The sequence below is a fragment of the Cervus elaphus genome, chromosome 4 (assembly GCF_910594005.1).
Source record: "Cervus elaphus chromosome 4, mCerEla1.1, whole genome shotgun sequence".
In the NCBI taxonomy this organism is placed as follows: domain Eukaryota; kingdom Metazoa; phylum Chordata; class Mammalia; order Artiodactyla; family Cervidae; genus Cervus; species Cervus elaphus.
Window position 1 is genome coordinate 50,929,473 of NC_057818.1, and position 26,647 is coordinate 50,956,119.

The following is a 26,647-nucleotide window of genomic DNA, read 5'->3' on the forward strand; positions in this document are numbered from 1 at the left end:
GGAGAACGTGGCCATGTAACCATCTGCAGCCCTTCACGTGGAGCATTCGTGAGGCACGAGGCTTCCCATTTCAAAGAAAACTAAAGATTCAGCAAACTTACAAGATATTGCTTTGGAGGGAAAAGAAGGCTCACACGTCAGGCAAATCCCAGTGCACAGATCGGTACCCCAGGTGCAGGAAGGAGGACACCTTCCAAGGCCCGAACCTGGGCTCTTGTCTACCACTCAGAAATGAAGTGTCCCAGGAGACACACGTGCCGACAAAGCAGGAGATCTTCTTGGGAGAGGGCACCCGGGTGCAGAGCCGTAGGGGAAGGGAACCCAGGAGAACAGCTCTGTCACACGGCCTGCAGTCTCGGGTTTTATGGTGATGGCATTAGTTTCCGGGTTGTCTTTAGCTGATCATTCTGACTCAGAGTCCTTCTGGTGGTGCAGGCCTTCTTCAGCCCAGATGGATGCCAGAGAGAAGGATTCTGGGAGGTGGTCGGACATGTGGTGTCTCCTTTGGACCTTTCCCAAACTCTTCCTGTTGGTGGAGGCTCATTAGTCCCACCTTCCTTGCCAGACCCTCCTGTCGAAAAACAACTCATGGCAATGGTTACTAGGTGCCTGGCCAGGGTGGGATCAGTGCGCTTCCCCTAACACCCTGATCACCTGCACCATCTCTACTTACCTGCAGAGGAAAGACTCAGCAGGCAGCTGAGAAAAGCTGACCATTCATGGTGAGAACAAGGTGAGCAGTCTTTGCCAGAAGACCACCAAGGTCCCACTGACCAGGCTTTGTCTGAAGGACAGTGTAGCCCTGAATGGCTTCCACCAGAAGGACACTGTAGCAGTTGAATATGCTCTGTGAAACGTTCCAAAGAAGAAGAGAATGACAAACAAGAGGCACAGGAAGCATATGAGCAAGCTACACCTGCTGCGCTGCGAAGAAACAGCAACTTGAGAGGCAAAAACAGGAGAGAGGAGAGGCTCCAAGGCTCTCCAAAAACAAGAAAATGCAAGTGCTCAAAACGTGGAGCCAAAACACTCACAGTGGCCAGACAAATTCGAAATCAGAAATGGAGTATTTTCTAAGAAAATACAGGAGAAGAATTAACGGGAAAAATTTAGGGTACAAATATCTACTTGCTGTTGAGTACTTTTGTATAGGGACTGTCCCTCCTAACATGTAACTAGATTTGTCAACATAAACTGGGTTGCGAGGAGATAGAACAGAAAAAAAAAAAAAAAAAGGTGTAGAATTCATGCTCTTTTCAAATAGTTTCAATTCTCATTCAGAGTTCAGTTGATCGGTTTCCTGGAGATGCGACAAGGACGTCAAGAATCATTCAACCAAACGTTTCCAAGTCGCTTCAAACATTGTTTAAACCAGATTTCTACCTATTGCTTCATCAGGTTCTTTCTGAAAGCAATACGACATCTTGGGTGCAATGGAAACAAGAATCCAGGTTCTCGTAGCACCAGCAATCTTTCCTGTTAGAAAGCTCCAAATAGGTTGCATTGCATGCAGACAAATCAGTTTAATAAATTCCTTTATCACGTTTTGGTACGGTAATTCATTTGGCAGGAAGGGCATCATCTTGCCCTCGAGATAAGCCCACACAATGTGGCTTAGAAGTCGCAGGAGTAGGTCTTGCAGGAAGGAAGTCGTTATCGCTATGTCGCAACACATAACGGATATCTCGTTTTGCTTTCGGTCAGGCTGTGCCTGCGTCTTAATTCATAGAGGTGCCTCAGTGGCTCTGCAGAGAGGCCAGTGTCATTACAAACAGAAGTCGAAAGTCACCTAGTGAGGAGAGGCACCGCGCAGGGTGCAGAGACCCAAGGGGAAGCGCCAGGTTTTCAAGAGCTTGTGGCCTCTTGAAGGGGGCGTGTCTAAGGCAGAGCTGAGAGCTGGTTGTTTTCAGAAGAGGCGGCAGGAAGTGGCGAGTGGGGTGGGGCCAAGCCCCCTGCTCAATATCGGTTTTTGAATACCCCGGGTGTGTTTGGAGCTCTGGAGGTGGTCTCTGATTCCCGGGCCCTGGACGGGGAGAAGTTGGCTAGGTGTGTGAGAATCAAATACGGAGGTGCTTGTGTCTCCATAGAGCTGAGAAAGCTTGCTAGGGCTAGTGTCGTTGCACCCGAATCCCTGGGCACGTTGTGGCCATCAGAAGCCATGCAGAGACTCCAGATGGCGGGAGATACATTTCCCAAAGCTGCTTTAGTGCAGGAGTCTCTGAGGGCACTGACGGGCCTGTGTGTTGACTCTTAACTTGGAAGGAAAACGTGTAAATGAGCACTGGGTTGCCTCAGAACCCCAGGAAAGGACTAGAAAGTGTGAGAAGTCTCTGTCCTTCGCATAGAAAGGTGCTTCCACTGCATCTCCTTGAAGATGGATGTCATCCTGTATCCTCACACCGCTGCCGAGAGAAGTGAGGTGAGTTTGGCTGTTCCCCACTCAAAACAGTAGACAACCCTGGTTGGGTGAAAAGAAACTTTGCCCTATATCAATACCAGCAGGTCAGGGGGAGGCTGGTGGACACCTGTCCAAAGGCCTCTTGACTTATCCCCGAACCAAACCATTAGTGGCAACCAGTAGGGCAGGAGCTTTTCCAGAGAGAAATGTGTGGTGGTCGTTATGTGCAGGAAGAGCAGAGTCATCTGCTATATTTTGAAAAAAAAATAAAAGAGAATTAGTTAAGACTTGTTATCTGACTGACCAAGGTTTATAAAATCTAATTGCTAGTGAGTAATTCCCATATCGACTGTCCCTCCTAACAGGTAACAATTTTTCATCATAAATTGCATTCTGAAGGAAAACAGTGGCAACTTATGTCCTGGGTGCAGTCTGACCATCATGTACTTAACATCTCCACTTGGTGCTTTGGTATCTATAAGGTGGCTCATGGGATATGACTCAGAATATTATCTACAGCCCTTCGGAATCAACTAAATGTCCTTGACTGTGCTTAATGACTACGTCATTATTATTTAGTTTCCTTTGACTGTTTTCCTTTGCTTTCCCATCTCTCACTTCTTTGATTGCAGTCGTTTTTTCACTACAGTTTTCCACTGACAGAAGTCAGGCAGGTACATGGTAGGGAATGGGGGGCAAGGACCTTAGGGTCCTGGTCCTGCTTTGAATACCTGTGCTCCTGGAGAAAGGGGGATGCAGCTAAGACATTGTCTGCCCAGAGGGTGTGCAGTAGAGATGGTGAGGCCTTGGGTACCTGTGGGAAGCCTGGAAAGGGGGATTTGTGTCCTTTTGGGCGTGGAGGCAGTCTTAGATGAGAGACTGTTGACATAGGCACTGAACAAAACAAAACATGTGCCAATTGTTGACTGAACAGAGTTAGTGGTTTTGATAATATTGGATGTTGGGTCTGGGGGCTCTAATAGATGAAGCCACAGTATTAATAGTAGTCATCCAGTATGGAATGGCCTAAATTTTTCCCCAAAATTTCGGCTATCCAAGGTTTGGCTGTCAAATGGAGAAGTGGGGATAATCACCCCTTTAGTAATCAGGGTTTTACAAAATTTTCATCTTTGAAGACTATGTTTTCATTTACTTTGGAGCACATTAACTGTTTTAACTGGGGGTGGGGGGAGGGTCCCTAGGATGTTGTTTTAGGAAACCAATTTGCAATCACAAGAAAATTGGTTTAATTTTAATGTATGTTACAGTGTCTCTGCCCATAAAGGATATTTAAAACAATGGCTAGTATGACTATGGGAAATTTAGGGCAGGCCTCAGTTCAAGTGAAACATTATATTCTCTTTTATATGTAGTTGGGCTTCCCTGGTGGCTCAGATGGTAAAGAATCTGCCTGCAGTACAGTAGATGGGGTTCCATCCCTGGGTCAGGAAGATCCCCTGGAGAGGGGAATGGCCATCACTCCAGTGTTCTTGCCTGGAGAATTCCATGGACAAAGGAACCTGGAGGGCTACAGTCCATGAAGTTGCAGAGAGGTGGACACAACTGAGCAATTAACACTTTAACTTTTCATGTGTAGTTACCTTCATTGCCAGCAGATTCGTAACCACTTAGTCCACTAGGGAATCCCCAGATGTCTTTTTATCCAAGATATTTCTGCAAACACTTGGACACACAAAACTTCTCATATATACTATTTATTAAGACAGGATCACACCTGGGTATGAATGTGGCTGAACTTCTGGGCTTTCATTTGTAAAAGCATGAGGCAAACCAAACATCAGGGTCTCTTACTGGTAAAGAATGAGTGATTGGATGTGGCGGGGGGGACAAGCTTGCAATCAATGCTGATGACAGCTATTCTCTCCAGGCTCGAGTGCCCTGAAGTTACAACCCCTAAATCTTTCAGAGTGCATTTAGTGCAGTGAAAGTTGCTTCAGTTGTGTCCAACTCTTTGCAACCCCATGGACTGTAGCCCCTCAGGGTCCTCTGTCCATGGACTTCTCCAGGCAAGAATACTGGAGTGGGCTGCCATTCCCTTCTCCCTGACCCAGGTATTGCATTTCAGGCAGATTCTCTATCATCTGAGCCAGTGAACTTAAAGTATTTCTAAATGACTCACCTTGGGGAAGATGAATAATCTCTGAAGAGCAGGGCTGTAGGCACTTACATTGGGCTCATTTAAATCTGGGCACATAGGACCTAGAATCCAGGAGGTTCCAGATGACCTCTGTGCTCACAAGGCTCCTGCTATTCAGAGCTGTGGCTGATTCCCTCTGGGTAGATTCTGGGGAGAAAGGGCTTGTCTCTGATGAGGCTGGTGTCCCTTCCCTTGTCCTCAGCATCCCCTTTCTCACCTACAGCTTCCTAGTCTCTGTCTCCAATCCCTGCCCACATTATGCCCTCCTGGGGCCCATGTGGAAGCCTCCCCTAGCCTCAGTCTACCCTTTCCCATCCTGCCTATCATATTGTCTAGGCAGTCGACAGCCCTCCTCTGCTTGCTGAGCTCCTGATCAACAACGTGGGAAAAGGCAGGACAGAAGTGGGAGCTGTCTGTGTTGCTGGAGTGGATCAGCTCAGAAATCTTGCTAGGAAAGGAGGGCCCCAGGAAGGATTTACAAGGTAGATCACACTTGTGTTCTGTAGTGTTTTAGGTTGCTTCAACAGGACCGCCATGCCTGGACATGTGAGACCTTCTCCAGCAGGTGTGTTTCCTCCATCTCCAGCCCAGATTCTCACCCGAGTGGTCTAACCACAAATTAATGTTCCCTACTGTCATTTATTGTTATTGCAATATTTTTTTTCCTGTGTTTTTTTTTTTTTTTTTTTTTGTGCACTGGGTCTTTGTTGCTGTGTGTGGGCTTTCTGCTGTGAGTGGAGGCTACTCTCTAGTTGGAGTGCGCACGCTTCTTGTTGTGGTGGCTTCTCTTGTTGTGGAGCACAGGCCCTAGGCAGGCAGGCTTCAGTAGTTGTGGAGCATGGGCTTAAATGCCCCAAGGCATGTGAAATCTTCACAGACCAGGGATGGAACCCATGTCCCTGCATTGGCAGGTGGACCATTAAAAAAAAAACCACTGGAGCAGGAAGCCCTACATGTATCTTTCTTGGTACATGTAACTCTTCTTCATTTCAATGGTAGATTGAATCCTACTGCTGCTGTGTAACCACTAAGTTGTGTCTGAATCTTTTGTGACCCCATGGATTGTAACCCGCCAGGCTCCATGAGATTTGCTAGGCAAGAACCGTGGAGTGAGTTGCCCTTATCTCCTCCAGGAGATCTTTCCAAGCCAGGGGTCGAACCTGTGTCTCTTGAATTGGCAGGCGGGTTCTTTACCACTGAGCCACCGGGCAAGCCCAGGAGGACCCTGAGGTGTACCAAAAAGGGACTCAGAGCCAGGCCAAGGGAGATGATTGGCTAAAGGAAATCCGGAAGAAATGCCCCATAGAAGTGATTCTAACTACCATGAGGCCCGACCCCCCCACTCTTTCTGAGCCCTCTGGTGTGTCTATCCACAAGCACCCTTTCCCTCCTAAGAAACACTTTGCTTGCGTCACCACTTTCCATCTCTAGGTGGAGATTCACCGCTACATAGATAATGAGTCAGGTTTGTCACGGCCATTCTCCCTGGCGGTCCAGTGGTCAGGATCCAGTGCTCTCCCTCCACAGCCCGACCACGGCCTCTGGCCAGGAGCTGAAATCCTGCTTCGAGTCACTGCAGGCCGAGGTCAGCCTCCTGCCTGGCTGTGTGCTGACCTCCTCCCCCTGCTGAGCTGAGGCTCCAGCCAGGCACAGGGCAGGGGAAGGGCCAGATCTGGAGGAGCGAGGCCAAGGGATCTGAGCCCCCCTGGGGCTGAGGGCTGGGGAGGTTTTCAAAGGGCACATTCTGGAGGGGAGTCTGAGGGGCTCAGTGTGGGGTGCAGGGGTAGCGCTGTGGCCCAGACCCGGGAGCTCGAAGGCCAGTTCCTAATCTGAGCAGAGGGGCTCTGGTGGTCTTGAGAGAAGTTGAGGGTGCACAGGACCCAGACGCCAGTCTTCAAGGGACTGAACAGGGTCAGAGCAGAGGGAAGGAGAAGCTCTTGTGAACCCTTAAGGAAATGCATTATTGTGTTAGAGGACTTATCACTGTGGGATGTTTATGACCAAGATTTCAGTTTGCTTATGATTTATACATCCCAACTCTTGCCTGCCTAACCAACAAGACTTATTTGAACCTGGAGAGACATCACTAACATGATGATACAGTGTTCAGGAGACAAAGATTACCCAGCTTGCCTTCCTGTATTGGTTCCTCCACTGCAAGAACCAGGAAAAATACAGAAACCAAATATGTGCTGTTACCGGCAACGCACAGATGTCACCTTCCTGCCTGTGTGCCTGTTCAGTCGTTCTTTGTGACCCTTTGGACTGTGGCCCCCCCAGGCTCCTATGTCCATGGGATTTCCCAGGGAAAAGTACTGTAGTGGCATGCCATTTCCTCCTCCAGGGGATCTTACCGATCCAGAGACCAGACTCGAGTCCCCGGCGTGTCCTGCATGGCAGGCACATTCTTTACCGCTGAGCCACGCTGACAATGTATAGACTTCACCCTAAAGATCTGAAGGGCATCTGAACTCTCCTGTGGTCTCCTGCCTGTTTCTGGGCTGACTTCCTTCTCCTGGAGGGCTGAGATTCCAGTCAGGGGCAGACCAGGGGAAGGGCCAGATTGTAACCAAGCAGGACCCACTGAGGCATTCCCAGAATAAACCCCCAGACAAGCCCTCCACCAGCCTTTTGTCTGTAGAAATTCTTTCACCAAATAATCCATCTAGGGGCTTCCCTGGAGGTCTGTTGGCTAAGTCTCCACCAGTCAAATTCATGGGGTGAAGTCAGGATCCAGGTAGGGGAACAAAGATCCCTCATGCGTTCTGGTGAGGTTGGGGCGGGGGGGAAGGATAAATTTCATCAGAGCAGTAAGGACATCCTGAAGGGGAAAATGTCAAACAAGAAAAAATAATAAGACTTGAGCCATCAAACAAATTCAAGGACTTTTCTTCCTCAAGGTCTCTGGATAATATTCTGTGCCTTATGTGTGAGCTATTTTGCAGTTACCAAACCCCCACCAGGCTGAAGAAGTTAACTGCCGCCCACAGCAGATATACCCCAGACTGGTTGCAACAAGAAGGTTGATGCTGCAGCCTCCCCACTACCTCAACACCAGCCAGGGCTCCATAAACACTAAAGACTCCACATACCCGCTCTAGGCTGGGACTCATGGTCTTGGGGGCACTAGGCCAATGTGGCCTAATTTTCCTAGCAAAGGAGTAAAGCTCTTTCTTTCTACCTCACCCCAAATTCTTTCTTACAGACTTCACTCTGCCTTGGTGTGCAGAGGCTGAATTTTGGTAACAAATTTGGAGTCCTGTGTGGGGTTGGCTTAGGGGTGACCCCACGGGTGTCCCCTGGCTCCATCACACTCTCTAGATTTTTCCCCCATGCAGCCTCTTTCCAGAAGTTTGGAACAGTGGGAAGATTCCTTCAGAGGCCTGATCCCAGAAGACCCGTGTCAAGAAGGCTGAGCCCCAGTCATACTCAGGGACACCAAGGCGGTAGAGGAGGGAAGAGGAAGGGCCGCCCTAAAGGGTGGGGAGGCCACCTTCACCTCAAGGATGTTCCTCTCTTCCTCCAGCCCATGCCAGCTTGAATTGGTGCTCCAAGGAATTATTTTGAGGAAGGAGAAAGATAGCATCTGGGGCATCAAGACATTTTGGTCAGCATCTGGGTGAGTCCCCCGCTATGTATCCGAGGTTCCTTCAACAGGTCCACCTAAGGATGTTGTTTCCATGTGGGGAATGCTGAGTGCCTGTCTGGTTAGTTTTCATGTTGGAAATCCCATGTGTGAGGTCTAAGGACTAAGGTCATGGACGTGGCAGGAACTGGAAGCAGCCACTCTGAGCTTTATGCTTTCTGGTGTCTCTCGCCTGGTATAAGATTTCCATCAGTTAATGAGGTCTGGTTTGTATTTGGCTCATGGGTGTCTATTCAAAAATGGGAAATGCTCCTTTGATTCCCTCTGATAACCTCCTAGGACACATTTTGGAAGACTAGTCAACCTACAGAGAAGGCAACGGCACCCCACTCCAGTACTCTGGCCTGGAAAAGCCCATGGACAGAGGAGCCTGGTAGGCTGCAGTCCATCGGGTTGCCAAGAGTTGGACATGACTGAGCGACTTCACTTGAAGTTTACACTTTCATGCATTGGAGAAGGAAATGGCACCCCACTCCAGTGTTCTTGCCTGGAGAATCCCAGGGACGGGGGAGCCTGGTGGGCTGCCGTCTATGGGGTCGCACAGAGTCGGACACGACTGAAGTGACTTAGCAGCAGCAGCAGTCAACCCACAGGTTTAAACCTATCAACAAGGACAAAATAGTTTAACACTATGGAGTCACAATATTCTTTAGACTTTGGAGAAAATGGTTGAGATGAAACTCTTTTGAAATTTCAGAACTGGTTCCTTTTGCATGTGCAGTTGGAGAGAGATGGCTTGATAACACACTTTAGTTTTCTAGAACACTCACCCTGAGAGAACAAAGATACTCCTAGGAGAAAAGTTGATGTTAAGCCTCACCATGTCCCTGAAGTATTAATACAAACGCAGCCCACATGGCCTGCGTTTCAGCCTTGGCTTACTTAGAAGAATTGAAACCGAGTCGGGGGCAGGGGTGGAAGGAGGGAAGAAAAAGAAGCCTTTGACCTCAAGTGTGTACATTTGACTATTCTCATTGTTTTTCATAATCCAACAAGTTTAAATGCAGTGCCTGATTCATGAAATGTAAAATGATGAAACAGATCTCTGCTCGTGTGTATGTCTCAGTGAGTGTCTTTATCTTTAGAAAATATTCCTGAGACTAACTTTTAAATGAGCTCTATTCCATTGACTTAAAGAAAAATAAGCACTTACAAATTTCTAAGAGTCACAAAATCTGAGAAATGTTCAATATTATTTCTGTGTCTGGTACTGACATCAGTTTAGCTTCGTTAATTATGTCTGATTACTAGAGGCATGAGACACCAACATTTAGCCTCAGCACCAACTTTCATTGTACCGAGTTCTACTGCTAGTCCGTAGGTCACACCTGTTGCAAAATGTGTCAGCACGAAAGTTCACTCACGCTGATATATTGTCATAAATATCTGAGATAAATGGTATAAAGCCTTTAGGTAAGCTCTTTAAAAGAATTGTATTTTGTTTTTCTGGATTCTCGGGAATTTAAACAACTAGAGTTTTGTTAAATTAAGTTCAAGGATGAGAATTCATTGAAGATTAAATTAATTTTATATAAAATACTGAAACATTGACTTCTGAACAAGTCTATGTTTACTTACCTTTGCCTTTTATGAAAAAACACTAAATATATTTCAGTTTCATAGTAGATATCTTGTACCACATAAAGAAAAATTTTGCCATAAAATATGTATGTTTTATAGGGTATAAAATTTAATATTGTTAAAGAAAATAAATTGCTTGTTTCTTGGTTTTAAGTTTTAAGACATTAAAAATTCAATATGTTTTAATATCTGCTAAAAATATATAATAATAAATTATAAATATATAAATAAATAAAACATTACATATAAAATGATATAATATATAGCATAATAATATATAATAAGAGATTATATAGTCAGAGTATATATTATTTTATACAATATATTGATATTAATATATATTATAATCAGTTCAGTTCAGTTCAGTTGCTCAGCCGTGTCAAACTCTTTGTGACCCCATGAATCACAGCACGCCAGGCCTCCCTGTCCATCACCAACTCCCGGAGTTAACTCAAACTCATGTCCATCGAGTCGGTGATGCCATCCAGCCATCTCATCGTCTGTTGTCCCCTTCTCCTCCTGCCCCCAATCCCTCCCAGCATCAGGGTCTTTTCCAATGAGTCAACTCTTCGCATGAAGTGGCCAAAGTATTAGAGTTTCAGCTTCAGCATCAGTCTTTCCAATGGACACCCAGGACTGATCTCCTTTAGGATGGACTGGTTGGATCTCCTTGCTGTCCAAGGGACTCTCAAGAGTCTTCTCCAACACCACAGTTCAAAAGCATCACTTGCTCAGCGCTCAGCTTCCTTCACAGCCCAACTCTCACATCCATACATGACCACTGGAAAAACCATAGCCTTGACTAGATGAACCTTTGTTGGCAAAGTAATGTCTCTGCTTTTAAATATGCTATCTAGGTTGGTCATAACTTTCCTTCCAAGGAGTAAGCGTCTTTTAATTTCAAGGCTGCAATCACCATCTGCAGTGATTTTGGAGCCCAGAAAAATAAAGTCTGACACTGTTTCCACTGTCTCCCCATCTATTTCCCATGAAGTGATGGGACCAGATGCCATGATCTTAGTTTTCTGAATGTTGAGCTTTAAGCCAACTATTTCATTCTCCTCTTTCACTTTCATCAAGAGGCTTTTTAGTTCCTCTTCACTTTCTGCCATAAGGGGGTGTCATCTGCATATCTGAGGTTATTGATATTTCCTTTATAATACATTAATATAACATTATATATAAATTATGATTTAGATATAATATACAATGTACATTTATAATATATATTATATATATTGTAATATATTATATATAACATATTATATATAATTTTATATATGACTAAAATATATAATGACATATTATATAATGTTATATGTGATATTATATATTATATAATGTTATACATTTTAATTTCTATATATATTTTATATAATACATAAGATATAGTATAAGTAATATATAATTTAAATATGATATATATTTTATATAATTATAGTAATATGTACTGTACTTATTGTCATTAATAATATATTAATTAAATATTAATATAAAATTTATTTTAGATAAATTTATAAAAATTTTAAAATTCATGTAAATTTTAAAGATATAAATTATATAAATTTTAATTTATATTAATAGTTAATTAATATAGTATCATTATAGTATATTAAGGAAAGGTTGATGTTGAATCACATGAAGATGCCGGAGGAGAAGAATTCAATCCAGGGCCAGAGACGAGGCTTCATCGCTCAGAGCTTTTGTGTAATAAAGTTTATTAAAGTATCAAAGGGATAGAGAAAGCTTCCGACATAGACATCAGAAGGGGGCAGAAAGAGTACCCCCTTGCTAGCATTAGTCATGGAGTCATATACTCTCAAATTAGTTATTACAGTGAATCAAAAGAATGTCTGGAGTTTGTAAAGACCTCACCAGACCTACTCCCATAATTTACATTTTGAGATAACAGGATTAGCCAGAAGGTTTTTTTTCCAGAGACTGTCCTCAAGCAGGATACATTATTATTATATAATCCTAAGGAATGTAGAGGGAAAAAAAGTTTGTCCTTTCTTCCTCCTTGAGAATTCCAGACCCCTTTCTCCTTGGGGACCCCTAGACTTCCTATCAACCTGCCTAGGAATTGACTCTCTCATTCCCCCCTTTGCTTTTAGGAGAATTATGTTGCCAAGGGAAAGGGGCGCCGTTTTCGTTCCATAACTACTTCCTGCTGTTTAGGGGCGTGGTCCCTAAGTTGTTGAGGCAACATATTCTCCTAACCCTCGTATTGAGGGTCTCTCATCCAGGGGTCCCAAGTAATATTTGAAAGAGGCTGTGGCACTCCTAGGAGCTTGGACAACCATTTCTAACTTAAAAGCCTTCATGGACTAGAAACAAATCCAATGACACAGTTACAGATGCAGGGAGCAAACAACAAAAATAGAACAATCAGAATTATTGTAATTAAGATAGCTTTCCACCCTGGGGAAGTAGTTAACGTCTCCCAAAGTGAAGCAATTGAGGCTTCAGGAGTATCCCTAGCCCCAGTCATCTTGGTCATGTGTTTAGTAAAACGAGTGACATTAGTGCTCATCTCAGGTATATACGCGCAGCACTGGGTATGAATAATGGCACAAGTTCCTCCTTGCGTGGCTGTCAGAATATCTAAAGCCAATCTGTTTTGTAAAACCACCTTTCTAATCTGTGCTTGTTCAGCATTAAGAGCTGAACTAGCTTTTTGAGAATCTTGTAATGCCTGTTGAGTACAATTAGTCAAAGCATCCACTCGTAGCATAACATCTGTAGTTCCCAAAGAGGGGACAAACACTGCAGCCAAATAACCATACCAGTGAAATACAGACCGTGCCCACCGAGTTGTAAGGTGGGGTAAATTAGCAGGCTTCTCTGGAAGCTCTGAAAATATAAAGCCGTGAGTAAAGGCTAGACCTAGGGTGCATCTCCCTGTCCACCCAGGGGGAAGCCATGCCCATAGGTAAGAGCCACATGTCCAATAAGTCCCGTTTGGAGCAAGCCAGCATGACATAGATATCCAGTCCCAATCGGTGCCTGGCCAGACAAAGGGAGGACCTGAATTGGGGTTGGAAAACATGGGAATGATTACATTGCATATTTCCTGAGGCAAAAATCCCAAGGGTTTCCAATCACTATAATTTAAGTTGTTGACTAAATTCTGGGGATGGCTCTATTTGTTCCCAGCATATAGGGGCAGTAGATATTAGACGTCCTTTTTCAGGAGTTAACCATATAACCTCACCCCATATTTGATAAACATCAGGTAAAAAACCATTAGATTTAGACCTGTTTGCCTTGTGTGTAGCAAAATAGTCATTGAACCGAGACAATGAATAATCAAAATTAAACGTCACATTGTGTCCATAGTTAAAGAACAACGTGTTGCACCAGTCCATTATAGGGTTGTTAGATGTCATCAGTTTAAGAAGAGGCATCACATATGATTGTTGTCGAAGGTATTCACAGACTTGGAGAAAGTCTTTTCCTTGAAGTGGAGATGTCCACCACGGGAAGCCTTCCACTGATGAAGAGGGGAGCGCGCCACAAACCCAGCAGTTAGACCGATTGTGGAATGCAGCATAGGAGTGAGCCCAGGACAGGAAGGCGTTGTCTTGAGGATCAGACGGCAGACTCAGGATTTTTGGAGTCAGCATAAGTAGGCTCACATAGGTTATCAGGCCCATCTGAAAAGTACAAAGTCAGAGCATAGAAAGTAAAGACATAAAACGAAGTCACTTGGTTCTGGTCAGGGTGCCACCTCTTAACTCAAGTGTGATGTACCCACGAATAAATTCCTGGCACTCTGAGAGCTGTGGGAGAAGAAAGAATAACCTGGTAAGGGCCTTCCCAGAGGGGCTTGAGGGATGAGCCCCCAGACCCCAATGTTTTTATGAGGACCTCGGTTCCTGGCTTAAATAGAGGCTTGCTTGACTCAGAGGCTGGGTCAGGAGTCGTCTCCTGGAGTTCTGTTAATGCCAGTTGAAAAGCTGAGAGCTGAGTTACATAATTAGTTAATTCCAAGGCTTCGGGGTCTATAACAATGTCCGTGCATAAGAAAGGCCTTCGATAAATACATTCAAAGGGGGACAGTCCCTCCCTTTTGGGGACAGTTTGAGCCCTCATTAGGACAGGAGACCCTCCAACTGGCCACCGTTCACCGTCTTCCAGTGGGTACTGCGGTCATGCAGTATCACATAGGAAGACCAGGTGTGTCTTCTTTAAGCCCTGGGGATCAAACCTATCCCAGTTTTTCAGGATACAGTTCAAAGGGGTGAGGCTGGAATTGTCAGCTCCCATCTACAAGAGAGAAAAAAAGCGACCAGCGCCCTCTTTGTACCAGAGGCATTCCTCCCTGCTCTAGATGAGGGTGTAGACAGACTTTACACCAAAGCTTTTCTTTCCTGGTCGGACTTAGTCTGTCCCTTACTGACGCAGGTGACATATTCGGCCCTCCCGGTTCTACCACCGAGATGGGGTGGAGACGCACCAGGGGTAGACCTGATGGCATCCCTGACTGACGTCCAGCTCCTCACCATTAACACCTTGCTTACCTCTGATGCCACCCAGGGTGCAATCAGAGTAACCTTCCAGAATGCCTCCCAAGCTAAGACTGCTGGGGGAAACATTCTCGTCACCTGAGTGCCTGTGCACGACCCTCAGTATATTTCTGACCACAATAAGTCCGATACAAACATAAAACTGAGATGTTCCTTCCAAGCATCACCACACCAGTATAAGAGCCTCCTCTGGTCCACTAAAAGCCAGCGTTACCAAAGGAAAAAACCCCATTATAGTTTTAATCTGAGTAACCTTTAACCTCAGAGATGCTTTTGGAGCTAGAACTTAATCTAGCTTCCAAATTTTCCATGCCTAGCGAGGCTAGGCGCTTCCTGACTACCAATCCAAGTTTGGGACCTAAGTCATAGTACCCAGTAACAGCATAGATCACAAGTCCCTTGAAAGTCTATGATCCGACAGATTAGGTTAGTACTTCTAATTCCAAGGAGTTAGGAGATGGTCAAAGAGACCAAAAAGTTTGACCGAGAAAGGAGAGCTCGGTCCACACGCTTTGCCCATTTCTGGTCGGTCCCCGAAGGAGACATTGGGTGCCTCTTGGCATTGGCAGATGGTATAAACCCCTGACAGGTGTCTGCCATAAGCCGTATGAGGTCACCACGGAACTGCAGAGAAGGGCTCCTCACTTGCTTTGCGCGGGGCATGTCATTCATTCACACAAGCACACTGTAGAGTTAGTGAAGTACAGCAGGAAACATATTCGCTAGGAGAACAGAGAACTAGAGCTCCAAGCATCCTTGCCTTGTCCTGAAGAATCCCGGACGAGCCCCCAAGATGAAAGGCTATTGCTGAACCTCAGGAAAGACGCCGGGATTCTTGGCCTCTGGAGGAGAAGAAGAATTCAATCTGCGGCCAGAGACGACGCTTGATCGCTCAGAGCTTTGTGTAATAAATTTTATTAAAGTATAAAGGAGACAGAAAGCTTCTGACATAGGCATCAGAAGGGGGCAGAAAGAGTACCCCATTGCTAGTGTTAGCAATGGAATTATGTACTCTCTAATTAGTTATTACATTGAATCAAAAGAATGCCTGGAAGTTTTAAACACCTCATTAGACCTACTCCCATAATTTACACCTTAAGGTAACAGGATTAGCCAGAAGGTTTTTTCCAGAGACTGTCCTCAAGCAGGACACATTATTGTTATATAATCCTAAGGAATGTAGGGGCACAAAAAAGTTTGTCTTTTCTTCCTGCTTGAGAATTCCAGACCCCTCTCTCTTTGGGGACCCCTCGACTTCCTATCAACCTGCCTAAGAATGGATTCTCTCAGACTTACCCAGATGCTGGCCAAGGTGTCTCCATGTCCCCGATGCTTTCTCCTTCCTCCAAATAATTCTTTGGAGCAGAAAAATTCAGGCTGGTATAGGCTGGAGAAAGAAAGAAACTTCTTTAAGGCAAAGGTGGCCTCCCCAGCCTCTAGGATGGTCTTCCCTCACCCTCCACTTCTGACTCAGCCCCCACTGCCTGGATGAGTACCTGGTATGATGAGCTCAGCCTTCTTGATAAGGGTCCCAGGCAACCTGGCCGCTGAAGGAATCTTCCAACCCTCTGCCTTCTCAAAAGAGGCTGGCATGGAGGAATGACCTCGGAGAGTCTGGTCAAGCCAGGGGACCCCCGTGGGGCTGCCCCTAAGTCAACCCTATATTGAACGCCCAATTTGTTGCCAAAATCCGGCCTCCATACAGTGGTGCGGGATGAAACCTTTAAGGAAGCGTTGGGTGAAGTAGAAAGAAATTAGCTTTACTGTTTGGCCAGGCAAAGAGGGCCACAGCAGGCAACGCCTTAAGCCTGTGTCCCAGCCTGGTGGTGGTACTGAGGAGTCTCACAATTGTTTACGGAGCCGTGGTTGGTGGTGAGGTAACGAAGAGGCAGCGTCATCAACCTTCTGGTTCCAAGTGGTCTGGGGTTGGCGTACTTGTGGGCAACATACAGTTAACTTCCTCCGCCTGGTAGGGGTTTCAGTATCCACTAAACAGTTAACATATAAGGCACAGAACAATATCTATAGACCTTGAGGAAGAACTAAATAAAGGTCCTTGACTTTGTCTACTGGCTGAAGTATTATTAGTTTGGCTTGTTTGACTGTTTTCCTTTTCTTTCTGCATTTTCTCACTTCTCTGATTAAATTCATGCTTTTAAAAAATTTTTTACTTTTTATTTTCTGGCCACATCGCACGGTAAGTAGGATTCTTGTTCCCCAAACAAAGATCAAACCTGCGTTCCCTGCAGTGGAAGTTCAGAGTCCTCACCCACTGGACCCCCAAGGAAGTCCCCAAATTTATTCTTTGATGAAAGTTTTTCTACAGACAAAAGGCAGGCGGAAAGCTTGGCTGGGGTTCTTTTCTGGGAAAGCCTCATAGGGTCCTGCCCGCTCACCATCTGGCCCCTCCCCTGCTCTGCACCCGGCTGGAGTCTCAGTCAGCACAGAACCAGGCAGAAGACCACGGGACCGTTTCGTAATCCTTTTCTTCCCCAGGGTCACGTCTATTCACTGCCAGGAAGGCAGAGTGCGCGTGTTGCTTATAACAGCAAAAGTTCAATTTCTAAATGTTTGCCAGTCTTGGAGGAAATCACAGTTTAGGGGCCAACACAGTAAGCCAAGCTGGTAATATGAGTCTCCTGATCCTTGTTATCATGTTAGTGATGTCTCCCCAGTTTTAAATCAGTCCTCTCTCTTAGACAGAGGAGTTGGTATTTATAATTAATAAGGATATCCAAATCTCTACTGTTAACTTCCCTCAATGATGCGGCTTCTTAAACAATAATATACAATGTCGTCTTCTAAGATTTCGCAAAGATAGCATAGATTTCGAACAGATATATAAGAAGAAATTAAACCGTAATGACTTCTGCTGGTTGGCGACCAAACATCTTTTAAAAGATGCATATGATATTGTTTTCTGAACAATTCACGTTTAACTGGTTGCTATCTTGTGTAGTACAAATATCAGCATCCCTTGGACTGGGCAACCCAACAGTTCAAGGGTTTCAGGGCTTGCTTTGTTCCATCATTAATTTATCTATAAGAAACCCACGGAAAATATATATTATGCATACAAACATACGCGTCTGACCGTGACCCCCATAGACTATGTAGCCCTTTAGGTTCCTCTGTCCATGGAATTTTCCAGACAAGAGCACTGGAGTGGGTTGTCATTTCCTACTCCAGGGGATCTTCGTGACACAGAGATTCAACCTGCATCCTTGCATCTCCTGCATTGGCAGGCGGATTCTTTACTACCGTGTCACCTGGGAAACCCCATGTTATATATGGATTTTTTATTATACATACTATTATAATATATATCAAACACTGGTATGTATCTGGTACATGTATTTTGCTTTGACTTTCATTTTCTTTTCCATTGAGAGTTTTGTTCTTTTCATTACTTAAAATTTGTTTTCCCTAGGGGTACAGTTGATTTACAATGTTGTGTTAGCTTCAGGTATATAGCAAAGTGAGTCAGTTATACATATATCCACTCTTCTCTAGATTCTTCTTCCATATAGGTCATCACAGAGTACTGAGTAGAGCTCCCCGTGCTACAGAAGGCCGTTATTCCTCGTCTATTTTATACACAACCTCAGGCTTCCAATTCATCCCTCCCCGCCTTACCCCAGATAACCATAAGATTGCTTTCTACATCTATAATTTTGTTTGTTTTGTAGATAAGTTCATTTGTACCCTTTTTTCATTTCCCAGTTGGTGTGTTTTAGATACTTTTGGTTAGATAAAACGAAAGACTAAACATAATTATTAAGTAGGAGAAAACAGCGGCAATACTATATGATATCACTTACACGAGGAATCTAACAAAATACCACAAACTAGTATATGTAACAAAAAAGCAGCAGACCCCTGGATATATTGAAGTAAATAGGGGTTTCCAGTGGGGGAGGTGGCTACACATAGTGGAGAAGGAGTGGGAGGAACAAACCACCGCAGTAAGACAGGCAGGAGGATGAACTATACAATACGGGGAATATAGCCACTATTTTGTGATAACTGTAAATGGAAAGTAACCTTTAATCATTCAGTGCACTTCAGTTGCTCAGTCGTGTCCGACTCTTTGCGACCCCATGGACTGCAGCAGGCCAGGCTTCGCTGTCCATCTGCATCAACTTCAATCATCATAAACAGTGAAATAAACGTTACATTAGATTTTTTTAAAGGGAGTTGAGTCTGGGGTGGCCGGGAAAGGGGGGAAGTGAGGGAGGCCAGAGGAGGAGGTCTTGCGGTGGGACTAGAGCATGGGCCGGAGGGCAGGGTTTCCAGGCTCCCGCTGGGACCCGGCTGGGAAAGGCAGCGCTGCTCTGAGCTGGGCAGGGCATCCAGCATCTGGGGAAGCCCTGGCGGAAAGGGAATGTCCGTCTCTGGGCTTCAGATGTCCTCCGCTGAGTTTCCAAAGTGCTGAGATGTGTGAGGAAGTGAAACTGAGACCACAGTGGTGGCTGAAGAGGAGCCAGAGCCAAGGGGAGAGGGGAGCGCGGGCAGAAGCATCCAGAACATGAGGGCACAGCATGAGTGAGAATGACGAAGACTGTGGTAGGCAGAGCCCAGAAGGATCTAGAAAAGCCCGGAAGCGGCTCTAGGGGGCAGGGCATGAAGAGCGGGTTCCTGCCTTGGGGGAAGGGAAGGGAAAGCGGGGGTGAGGGCGGGGCCGCTTGTGCAGTTTCATTTCTCGAGGCAACAAGAGGCCTCAGTCTCATCTTCAGCTGTTGGAACCGCCAGCCTCCAGGCCCTCCTTGGAAAGCACAGAGCTTGTTGGGGTCCACACCGTCCACACTTTCCCTCCCAGAACGCTCCTTACACTTTGAGGGTTCCGCGGTGGCGTGGCGTGGAGCTTCTCCTTCCCTCTGTTCTCACCCAATTCTCTCCTTTGCCTGGAGCCCCACGCATCCCTGACTCCTCTCAAGGCCCCACGGCTCCTCGCCCTCCCCTCAGGTCGGGATCAGCCCGCCCCAAACTCCCAGGTCGGCACCCACAGGGCACATGTTGGTTGGTTTGGCACACCACCCCCCCACCGTTGACCAGACCCCCAGATAGAGTGGGCAACTTCCTGGCCAGCCAGGCGCCCTTCCCCAGCAGACTGGGTGACCCTGCTGCGAAACAGCATCCAGTCCAGGACACGACGGAAAAACCATTCCTCCAGGGAGAGGAAGACCAGAAGCCCTTTTGTAACCTCTGCCCAGCAGTAACCGAATAAAGCCTGTGTTTCTCAAAGCGGGGAAACAAAATGAAAAGCCACCCTCCCCCCACAAAGAAAAAAGAAATCCAAACACAGTTCACAAAGATAGTATAGACCCCAAGTGGATATATAAATAGAAATCAAGCCACAATCACTTCTGTTGGTTGGTTACCCATCTTTTCAAATATATTTTTGCTCTTATTTTTAAAAAATTTCACGTCCAGCCACTTGTATGCCACCGAAGCTATCTTGCGTAGTAAAAATATCAGTATCCCTTTGGTAGGGTATGGGATCAACCAATTTAAGGCTCTCAGGTCTTGCTCCATTCCACATGTTGTTAAAATATCTTTTATAAATTTTGTTACCTTCTGTGTGAGAAGTTCAGCCAAAACCTGCGCAGGAACTTCCAAGAACTTGTCCATGATCAGCGAAACAAGTGTCGGCATGGAGAAAGCTGAAGTTGTGAGTGTTCCTCTGCGACTGCACCCTGAATTTATAGCCTGGCGTGGGCGGTGCCGTTCTACAGAGGAAGTGTTTTGGCCAATGCGCAGGTGATACGTAACAGGGCATCACTTGATGTATAAGGTTACTTTCGCTTTCACTTGTTTGATGGCCAAAATGTTGGATCATAAAAATTTTCTTAAAAAAAAAAATTAAGAAAATGATCAGATGCTCTGGGAAACTATATCAGACCCTTTGGAAACAGAGGTGGCAGTGAGGAATGATAAGAAAGCTTAGGGTTCTGACCTGGGGTGAGGTGAGGGACCATAAGATGCCAAAGGACCGTCAGGGTTAAACTGTCACTTAGAGAAAGGACGCTCTCCAGACCCAGCCCAGGGGCGGGGTTTTCAGAGAAGAGCTCCATGTAGTACCTCTTAGAGTCTCGGAATCAAGGCCTTGGTGTGGGAGATCTCTGGGTTGAGTGTGTGTTTGTGTGTGAATATGTATCCATATATGTCCATCTGTGTGTATGTATGTAGGTATGTGCCTACATACGTGTGTGTAGACGGGTGTGTGTGTGTGTGTGTATTTGTGTGACTATATCTATTTGTATGTGTGTCTGTGTTTCTATGTGTTTTGCATCTGTTTGTAAAGGGAGTCAGCGACACGCAGCACAAGTCTCCTGGCACACAGGAGTCCCCTTTGGGAAGAGGAGCGGGTGGAGAAAGGGTCCAGGAAAGCAGCTGCAGAAGGAGACTGGAATCCTTTGGGGCTAGAAAGGCAGAGTTTGAGCAGGAGTGGGGGATGTCAGGACCCCGGAGGAGACAGAAGTCTCGAGCTGAGGGCACAGGCGATTCAAAAGAGGAAGGACATGAGGAGTGGGGGTAGGGGCCAGAATAGGGTTCCTGGACTCCAACCCTGGGGAGGTGAGGGAAGGGCTTGGGGTAGGGCCTAGAAGGTAGGACAGGAGGGCAGGGTTTCCAGGTTCCAGCTGGGACCAGGCTGAGAAGGCAGGGTTGCTCTCAGAGGGCGTCTCAGACGCCGCCAGCGTCTGCGGAAGCCCTGCAGGAAAATGAGTGTCCACGTGGGGGCGCCAAACGTTCTTCCATGGAGTTTGCAAGAGGGTGAAATGAGTGGGTGAATCTAACTGAGGCCACACGGAGGCTGAAAAGGATCCAGGCCCCAGGGAGCGGAGAGTATAGTGGGCAGAAGAATCCAGAATCCAAGGAGTGGGAAGGGGAGGAAATGGAGGATGGGGCAGGCCTAGGAGTGTGGGGGGCCCAGAATGATCTAGACGAGGGACGAATTTAGGGGGCAGGGGATGAAGAGGAAGTTGCTGTCCTGGGGGATGGGAGGGGAAATCGGGGTGAGGAGTAACTCTGCAGAGATGGGATTACTTGTGTAGTTTCTGCTTTTCAGGCAAAAAGAGGCCTCAGGCGCATCCAGCCTTTGGAACTGCCAGCCTCCCTTGGGAAGCTCAGAGGTTGTTGGAGTCCGCAAGACCTCACACATGTGGCCTGGGGCAGGACTCAACAAGTTCCTCTTTTTAAATATTTATTTATGCATTTGGCTGTGGTGGGTCTTAGTTGTGGCACACAGGCTGTAAAGCTCGCAGGCTCAGTAGTTGCAGCTCACAAGCTTAGTTGCTCCAGCCTGTGGGTTCTTAGTTCCTCGACCAGGGATGGAACCCACGTCCCCTGCATTGCAAGACTGATCCTCAACCACTGGACCACCAAGGAAGTCCCACAAAAGAAGTTCTTGATGCACCTCGGAGTGTCCCGTTAATGCCTAATCTCAATGTTAATTCTGAACCACGTCTTACCTCAGAGAGGGCTGAGAGCCTTTTCTGCCTGCTGTTCCACTCCCCATTGGAATCACCTGGATAATTGCCAGCAGTCATCCTTAGTCAGGGATATCCCAGGTGGTGGAGTGGTGAAGAATCCACCTGCCAATGGAAGGAAACTCAAGAGAAGTGGTTTCGATCCTGGATCAAGAAGCTCCCCTAGAGGAGGGAATGGCTGCCCACTCCAGTTTCCTTGCCTGGGAAATCCCATGGACAGAGGACTTGATGGGCCAAGTCCATGGGGTCACATGGACAGAGGAGCCTGGCAGGCTACTTTGTGTCAGACACACACGCACACACGCTCTGCCTGTCTCTGTCTCTCTCTGTGTGTCTCTCACTGTATCTCTCTCTGTCTCTGTCTCACTGTCTCTCTCTCTCCCCCTGTCTCTCTCTCCGTCTTTCTCTTCTGATCTGAGGAGGAGGAGGATTGTGCCCAGGAAAACATTCGCTTCTCATTGGAGACGCAGCAGATGCTCCCTGCAGACGCAGACGGTGTCTCTGATGCTGCAGCTGGTGTGGTGATGGCATCTCTGTGGGCAGAGCGGGTCTCAGGACCCTGTCCCTGTAACTATAGACTCAGGAGCCCCTGGTCCATCCTGCGTAACTCTTACCTGCACAGAACTCTGGAGCAAAGAGCAGTCAGGGGAGTGCTTCTTTATGCTCCATCTCTGAGCGAAAAGCAGAGAGGGTCTCCAAGAGGAGAGAACCCTGGAGCTGTGTTTACACACTGACATTGTTCAGGACACGTGCTGACCCTGCCCCACTGACCACACACTGGCTCCGGCTGGATGGAGGGATGATTGGGCAGCAGAGAGTGGGGTTTCCAGTGGGGCTTTACTGAGCAAAAATTCAAGTGAGGTGTTTTTTGGCTAACATTTTATGGGATTATTATAACATTTTATGGGATAACATTTTATGGGTTTTATGGGATTTATTGAAGGTACCATATAAAACCTAGCTTCCTGGAGTCCCTGGGAATTTGCAGGTAATTATAATTCAGAGGAGAGCTCAGGACGCATGAATGTCTGTATTTCCTCTGTCTGTCGTGGGAGATGCTGGGGAGGAGACGGCGGGGAGGCGCCCTGTGTGCAGATGCTGAGGGGGGAGCATCCGTGAGTGGTAAGGAGAGCAGAGCTCGCCCTCACACGGCTCTCAGTGTGTTAGGAAGACAGGGGACAGAGGGGTAACAAGCAAAACAAAGTGTGAATTTTGTTTTGAGAGGAACAGAGCGGCTTGGTCGTGCTGATTGAGGATGACCAGCAGCTGTGTCCGGGCAGGCGAAGCCCGCTGGGCTGGAGCTGGGGAAGGAGGGAGGCGAGTGCAGTGCTGGGAGGGGCTCCCAGGAGGAGGGAGAATGTGAATCGCTGTGATGAAACCAGAACGTGTTTCTTGCTTTTTCAAGGGAAATTAATTCAGCCAGATCTAGAGAGGAAGGGAAGCCAGGATGGAAGTGAGCTGCTGAAAGTCTTAGGTGCCTGACGGAAGCTTGCCCTCCCCCATGTCCCTACCAGTGGTAAGTGATGAAACACTTTCTTTTGAAAGAGGAAACAAACTCTTGGTTTCACTCATCTGTTTTATTATTTTTTTTTTCTGGTCTTTATTTCATTTACTTCTGCTCTGATTTTTAATATTCTTTTCCTTCTGCTAACTTTGGGCCCAGTTTCTTCTCTTATTATCGTTCCTTGAAGAATAAAATTAGCTTGTTAAGTATAAAGTTAACCTGTTAAGAAGTTAGCTTGTTAATTGAGATCTTTCCTTTATAGGAAATGTTCTTTATTTTAAATTTTAGGGGAAAAACCTCCAAACTTCTCATTATCAGTAAATAGAGATAAAGCATGTAATACAGGGCTAAAATAATACCCAGAGAACCTGAATTTGTCTAGAAATAAATAACAGTAAAATGCTGTTTCCTTTCTGGATTCCCCCCCCCCAAACCTAATTAATTCACCTTGAAAAACATTTTGTATTCTAATTTGTATTGATGTTGGAACTCTATATAAGAAAGATCGTGCTGTTATTGAAAAACAAAAAAAACAAGTTTAATATGTAGCCAGTTTTTACTGTAGTGGTGAGTTCTGTCAGGTATATTCTTACTGTTATGCCATAGAGTAGCACTCCCCAACATTTTTGGGACTGGTTTTGTGGAAGACAGTTTATCCAGGGGCTGGAGAGGGGGCTAATTTCTGGATGATTCAAGTGCATTCACAACAACTGGAAAAACTGTGCTCATGGGCACTTAATATTCAACAATTAATAGTCACTTAATTTTTACCATGCTGAGGGTTTTCTTTTTCTTTCTGTTTATGGTTCCCCTTGCTGGGCAAATGCTTTTAAAGTCAATGAGGTCTTTCATTTGTTTAGTTTTGTTTTGTTTTGCATTACTCTAAGAGGTAGACCAAAAAAAGTTGTGATTTATGTCAAAGCATATTATACCTATCTTTTCCTCAAGAGATTTAGATTACTGGCCATCTAGTTAGCTCTTTAATCAGTGTGGAGTTTCTTTTTCTCTCTGGGAGTGTCCTAATTTCATTCACTTTTTCCTTGAGAAACCTCCCCGCTGTTCTGTGTACTGGCTGTTAACAATCGACATTGCCAGCATCACTGTAGGAGGGTTCCCTTATCTCCACAACCTCCCCAGCATTTATTGGTTTTAGACCTCTTGCCGATGTCCGTTCTAACCTGTGTGAGGTGATATCTCATTGTAGTTTTGATTTGCATTTCTCTAAGATTTCACCATGTTGAAATATGTTCATGTGATTTTTTAGAAAACAGTGAGAGTAAAACTGACCTCCCAAGATCGTCCTCTTGACTGTCTGCTGTGTTTTGAATTCTTTCTCCGTTACCAACCCAAGGACATTTGTTGAGGGCTGGTGTATTTTACTTACAGCCCCACAGACGTGATGCCTATTAAGTGCCCATGAGAACAGGTTTTTCAGTTGTTGTTACCAAAAGTGGCCACTAGGAGACAGCACTTCTCAAGGTTACACTGTTTTTTTTCTTTTGTAATTTAGCTTTCATTTTCTTTTGGAGAAGAGCTGATTTCCGATGTTGTGTTTGTTATAGGTATACAGGAACTTGGTTTAGTTATATATGAACGTTTATCTGTTTTTCTTTTTTTTTCAGATTCTTTTCCCATATCGGTTCCTTCCATGTATTCAATAGACTTGTGTGTGCTATTCACTAGGTCCTTTTGGATTATCTATTGACAAGTACTATGTATATGTTGGGAGGGATTGGGGGCAGGAGGAGAAGGGGACAACAGAAGATGAGATGGCTGGATGGCATCATCGACTCGATGGACATGAGTTTGAGTAAACTCCGGGAGTTGGTGATGGACAGGGAGGCCTGGCGTGCTGCGATTCGTGGGGTTGCAAAGAGTCGGACACGACTGAGCGACTGAACTGAATTGAACTGATGTATGTGTTAATCCCAACATCTTAATGTCTCCCTTCCCCTACCTTTTTAAAAAATAAAAAATAATCATAAGTGGGTTTTCTAAGTCTGTGTGTTTCTGTTTATAAATTAGTTCATTTGAATAAAATTATAGATGCCACCTGTAAGTGACAAGACATTTCTCTTTCCCTCTCTGACAGACTTCACCCAATATGATAAATCTCTTGGTCCATCCATGCTGCGGTCAATGGCATATTTTTGTTCTTTTTCATGGCTGAGTGTATTCCAGTATATGGAGGACTAGTTACTCTTCATTTCTCTATGGATGGACATTTTGGTTGATGCTCTGTCTTTGATATTGTCAATAGTGCTGCCCTGAAAAGAGGGGTGCACGTGTCATTTAAAATGAATCTTCCTTCCGGATCTAAGGCAAGGAGTGGGCTTGTCAGATCATGTGGTAACTCTATAGTTAATGTCTTAAGGAACCTCCATACTGTTTTACTTCATGGCTGCACCCACACATTTACTTCCCCGCCCACAGTGTAGGAGGATTCCCTGTTCCCCTAGCCTTCAGCAACATTTAATCTTTGTAGATCTTTGAGAAGATGGACATTCTGAGGGGTGTGTGGTGATACCTTGTTGCCATTTTGATTTGCATTTCTCCAGTAATTAGTGATGCTGAGCAGCTTCTTTGGTGCTTTATGCCCACCTGGATGCCTTCTTTGGACAAACGTCCATTTAGATCTTTGGCCCATTTTTCTATTGGGTTGATTGTTTTTTCGGTATTGAGCTGCATGAGCTGTTTGCATGTTTTGAAGATAAATTCCTTGTTTCTAAATTCAGTTGCAAACATTTATTCCCCCCAGTCCAAGGTTTTTTAAAGTTTGGTTTATGGTTTCCCTTGACATGCAAAAGCTTTTGAGGTTAGAGGCTCTTTTGTTGAGTTTTGTTTAATTTTTCATTATTTTAAAAGTGGATCTGTTAGGAGAAGCACACTGACTGAGACTGCCCACCCTGGCCAGGCACCATAGTAACCATTGCCATGAGCTGTTTTACGACAGGAGGTCCTGGTAAGGAGCGGGGAACTTATAAGCCACCCACCACCAACCAGGAGAGGTTGGGAAAGGTCCAAAGGATACACCACATGTCCAACCACCTACCAGAATCCTTCTCTCTGGCATCCATCTGGGCTGAAGAAGGCGTGCATCACGGAAGGGCTCTGAGTCAGAATGATCAGCTAAAGACAACCTGGAAACTAATGCCATCACCATAAAACCCGAGACTGCAGGCCGTGTGACAGAGCTGTTCTCCTGGGTTCCCTTCCCCCCCTGCTCTCCACCCGGGTGACCTTTCCAAAGAAAATCTCCCGCTTTGTCAGCACGTGTGTCTCCTGGGACAATTCATTTCCGAGTGTTAGACAAGAGCCCAGGTTCGGGTCCTGGAAGGGGT

General features: G+C 45.7%; 2 long non-coding RNA genes across 3 annotated transcripts; one reads left to right on the plus strand and one right to left on the minus strand.

The window, feature by feature from the left end:
- The first annotated feature begins 2,056 nt into the window (after positions 1-2,056).
- On the plus strand, positions 2,057-25,296 carry LOC122692079. 2 transcript variants are annotated; one of them, XR_006340586.1, is made up of 4 exons: positions 2,057-2,419; positions 7,895-8,175; positions 23,208-23,318; positions 24,929-25,296. It is a non-coding gene; the product is annotated as an uncharacterized LOC122692079 (long non-coding RNA). The 2 variants fall into 2 exon arrangements; XR_006340587.1 differs by having other exon boundaries at positions 8,083-8,175.
- LOC122692078 lies at positions 13,446-18,348 on the minus strand. The gene is made up of 3 exons (XR_006340585.1): positions 15,809-18,348; positions 15,609-15,699; positions 13,446-15,154 (listed from the first exon to the last, which is right to left on the minus strand). It is a non-coding gene; the product is annotated as an uncharacterized LOC122692078 (long non-coding RNA).
- Positions 25,297-26,647: the final 1,351 nt, after the last annotated feature.